Raw genomic sequence first — 5,267 nt, forward strand, 5'->3', positions numbered from 1 at the left:
CGTTTTACTTTTTTTTTACAAAATAGTAAACATGAGCATAAAAATTGTAGCTACTGGGGTATTTATTGACCCGCGTGGAGGTTCAGTCACCATACCGATCTGACACCCAATAGGTCCCGGCTATATTATCATAAAAATGTAGTCATTAAAATTGGAAGCATCGTTGGCAAATTGCAAAAAATAAATAGGATTTCGTTTCAATCACACGCTCGTAAACACATTAAAACAGTATAAATCTTGTACTAGAATGCAATGAATTTGGGTATTCATTGCATTCTAGTACAAGATTTATGCTGTTGGAAATATCGTTGCCAAATAGCAAGAAATCTGCATACAATTAAATTTTTTCTTCATACTGTTACACGTTCATACACAGTAAAATTCTATTAAAGCGTACGTATAGGCCTAGATATTACGTATTGACGAAGTCATCACGTGAACCATAAATCAAAGTTTTATGAGTCATTGATGATGCTTTAGCCATCCTATGCCATTTTCTATGAATTCTTTGACGTCCTCGTAAGTACCTATCAACATAGATTCTAATAAATATTAGCTACGGTTACACTATCGACAAACATTTTGTCCTATAGGTATCGTGTTTTGGTTCGACCAGGAGTGATAAGGCCATGAGCGCAGAGGTACCTTTGATACGAGAAGTCCAAAAGTCCAAAAGCCATAGCATAGTCTCGAGGTCGACGATTAAACGGGTCAACTAGTCTCTGATTTTTTTCTCCATATAAAGCCTTATAGGGGGTGTCTCTAAAATTATTCGACGAAAAATAAAAAAGTCCTAATGTTTAATTTTTTTTGTTTTTATTAGGGGATTCCGTATTTCTTCAAATCTCCCTTATATGCGCTCATGTCTAAAATCTTCAGAAGTAGCAATTAATCCATGAACGGTCTTTAAGCATGTGATAGCAAGTTTATATGTGTTGACCTCATATTCTTCTCAGGATTCTTCGTAATTGTCTCTGAGGTTGACCATAGATGTCCATAGGCCACAGTGGCCATCAGGTGAACTGCATGGTCGTTCTTCACTTCCATATTTAAAAAATCAGATCGATTAAGGTAAATAAGACTAAGCTTAAATATTTGATATTTCTATTCATACTATGGAAAACACTGTCTTCAACAACAACAAAACATTGAAGAAACAGTAGGTTACTATAACTTTGACCTTCAATACTTGTTGATGCTGAGAGCGTCGCAGAAATGGGCTGGGAAGATTTATCTCTTCTATAAGTGTTATCGTCGTTAATAAGAAGCTTGGATATTAACGATATCACATTTTTATAACGTTACATTAAAGTAATAAGTGACTCATTTGATACTACAGTTTAAAAACAGATGCGGGTAGGTGAAGTGGGGACGACACCTTGGCGGCGCTCGAATTAACAGAGAGCGACATTCTGGTCGGAGACTTCAGCAAGAGCAGTCGAATAACGGAGATACTTGTGTAGTTATAATACTTCTAATCACTAGTGTGAACTTACTTACGTATAATTGTTATATCGTTACTCTGTACCGTTTATGTGACTATATTATTACATGACTTCAAGACCTACAAGATGAGTTTGATTTCATAAGGAAGTATAAACAGCGAGCTGGCGCCCAGCCAGACTCCCGAAGGTCAAAGGGGATGGTTTATGAATAAAATAGGGCTACCCACCCCTCACAATATTTATGACCAGTACATACTTAGCAGTATTTCTTTGTTTACACGAGAATATATCAGTTGTAAAAGTGAACTTGAACAGCTAACTCTATAAGTAAATGGGACCAGTAAACATATGTCAGCACAATATAAACCTTTGTAGTACGACTTTATTTCGTTCGGGAACATTAAGAAACATCATGGAAACATCACGTTTTACTGTAAATGCAGTTGAGCAGAATTCGAAGCCGAAACCCTGAGACTTGGTCAGTGTTAACAAATTCAAATTCAAATCTCTTTTATTCAAAATTGATTCATATAGAATACTTTTTGAAAGTCAACAAACTACCACCGCTTCGGAAGGTATTTCGCTATGGAGAAGAAGCGGCGCAAGAAACTCCATACGTGTGCATATTTGCATCTTTTAAAGGGTAAATAATATACAATTTTACATAGTGGTACATATAATTAATTTTTGATGTTGGAGCTGGAGTTGTCATACCATACGGATTTATCATTTAAGTACTGATTTACATTATAATAAGCTTTTTTACATAAAGTTAATTTTATAGTAGATTTAAACCTTTTCTCGGATAGATCGATAATGTCTTTTGGTATTTTATTGTAGAAACGAATACAATTCCCCATAAAAGAATTGCACACCTTGCTTAATCTAAATTGAGGTATGGCCAATTTATCTTTATTTCTAGTATTATGACTGTGCCTATTATATTTTTTTTCCAAAGAAGAATAATTTTTGCGAGCATATAAGATATTTTCATAAATATATTGACTAGGCACTGTCAAAATATTTATAGATTTAAACAGTTCTCGTAAGGACTCACGGGGGCGAAGACTATAAATGGCTCTAATTGCACGTTTTTGAAGTATAAAAATGACATCTATGCTAGCAGCGTTACCCCACAGCAGAATACCGTAAGACATAATGCTATGAAAATAACTAAAGTAAACAAGCCTAGCGGTTGGTATATCGGTAAGATGTCTTATCTTCTTTACCGCATAGGCTGCCGAACTAAGTCTACTACATAACTTTGCTATCTGAGGGCTCCATTGTAGTTTAGAATCTAAATTTATCCCTAAGAAAACTGTTTCATCTACAAATTCTAAGTGATCATTGTTAAGGGTAACATTCATCGTCAGCTTTTTAACATTAGGCAGAGCAAATCGGACACATTTAGTCTTTTTATTATTTAATACAAGATTGTTTGCGCTAAACCAGTTGTGAATTATGTCAAGTGCTTTATTGACAGCGCTCACGTCGTTAGATTGTCTTTTAACTTTAAATATTAAGGAAGTATCGTCAGCAAACAACACAACCTTTGATAAGTCCTGCATTACATACGGTAGATCATTAATGTATACCAAAAACAAGAATGGCCCCAAAATAGAGCCTTGTGGGACGCCTACTTTAACACCAGAACCTAACGATTTGTGTCCCTTAACCTGAACTCGTTGTACTCTATTATCTAGATAAGACCTAAGCAGTTTTAGAGACGTACCGCGTATACAATAATATTCCAACTTTAACAAGAGAGTTTTATGTTCTACAGTGTAGAACATAAAACTCTCTTGTAGAATCTACACAATCAAATGCCTTAGAAAGATCACAGAATACACCTATAGTATCCTGCGCATCTTCCCAAGCGTCAAAACCACGGTGATAACCACTTTACTAAATGTTAAATCTAAATGAGCCAGCGTAGTTCACGGCTTCACGCAGGATAATGCAATATGGTATGACGGAATTTAATAAAAGTTGCTAAAACCTAGAAACTTAGGAAGCTACTATAAATTATAATTTATGCATTTTTTATTTTTATTAAATTGCAATGGCAAACCGTATAGTTCAGGATCCACAGGACTACAGGTGATTGTGAGCGGCAACTAAACTTTATAGACAAATAAGAGTGGATTCTTGCCTGATATCGGTCACAGATGCCTTGCTAGATACCTAGAAGACCAAGTTGAAAGGCCTTCCTATCTAAAACAAAAAGATAGCAGCACTTAAAATAACTGTTACAATACAAAAAAAAAAATAAAGCAAGTATTTCTGGTAGTACTTACTACCGTATCAGCGATCAGCTATAGTTCATTGACACACATACAGGCTATTTCATCTTATCCCCTAGTGGGTAATTAAATTGTATGGAAGCCTGGGGCAAATCGAATTATTGGAAAGTGGTGCGTACGTAAGTGCGTACAACGGCGCCATGGAGTGCGTCCGGCGTGACTTTCTCTGCCCTGTGGTTCTCAACCGTTGACATGTAGTCCGATTTACGAGTGAGATTTTTTTTTATTATAGGAACAAATAAAACCCGCGAGAACAGGCTTTAACAAAAACTTCATGATATAATGAAATAATAGATAAGAGTTTTGAATTGTGTCTTATTCACACTTGAACACCTTTTTGAGATCGAGTTGTGCCTTTTCTAGAGTTCCTAATATTTCTGCCACGGCGTGTTAGTGATATTTTGGAGTTGATATGACCCTGCATCCTCATGTGATTACTCTGCATGAGCCAGTTTACGAAATATATGTTGCTTAAAAAAGTTAATTCGAGTATGACAGCTGACAGCTAATGCGAGCTATAGTCGAAGGCAAGTGGAAGCTTTATAATCAACTGATTACTTACTCATTACCCTCTAGTCACCTCTCAGGATAAGAAAAGTTTCTAACATAGTCGCAATTCTGATCAATTGCAAATTGACAGATTTCTCATGTACAAAAAAAGTTATATAGAATACTTAAATGTTGAGCACCAGTGCCTTCGTCTTGTTTATGGTCAGGGCACGGGTGTGCAGTTTTTGTGCGTTGAAAGCGAAATAAGAATGTTTGAACATACTTTGTAAATTGGTATATGTATAAATATGGTAGTAGACGAAAGGTTTCAGCTCGGTTGGCGAGTCAACTCCGTTCAATATTATTGAGAATAATTATTATTACGTTTTAGCCTATGGTCTTTGCGTGATAGCAACAAAAGTGAAAAGTTGCTATAATTACCTATATAGGACACATGTACGTAAATATTTGAAAATGAAGTAAGTGCAAATAACCCTTCAGCTTCTGCAGATGGTAATCGATCTCTAAAATTGAGCATTATACAAGGCAGGCGAGATAAATCGGTGACTGCTAACTTTTTAACCCAGCATCCATGTTTCGAAGGGCATGTGTTTGACGACCGAAGTGGCAGAGCGGTCACCGTCGGTCTGCCGTGCAAAGGGTTCCGGGTTCGATCCCCGGCCAGATATATGAGTGATGAATTTAGATATCTGTATTGATTCTGGGTGTTTGTGTCTTCATCTTTGTGTGTCCATGACACCCTCAATACAGGGAATTTAATATGGGGTGGTGAGTGTAGAAAGCGATTATTTATTTATTTATGTGTTTTCCTTCCGTCCAAGCTTTGCACACTGTTCTCAAATGTGCACTTAGTCAATGTGGTGAATGTGTAGCCTGCATCCTTTTCATTTGAAAAGACTTATTATTTGTCCCGCAGTCTAATATTAATGAATTGATGGACGATCATAAAACTGACCCCGACTCTGACTCTCGTTTTTAATTTGTTTCTTTTATTGTCAAAAGATAATAA

This window comes from Epargyreus clarus, unplaced genomic scaffold, assembly GCF_041222505.1.
Source record: "Epargyreus clarus isolate Ecla_fem2 unplaced genomic scaffold, WU_Ecla_fem_2.2 ptg000026l, whole genome shotgun sequence".
Classification (NCBI taxonomy): domain Eukaryota; kingdom Metazoa; phylum Arthropoda; class Insecta; order Lepidoptera; family Hesperiidae; genus Epargyreus; species Epargyreus clarus.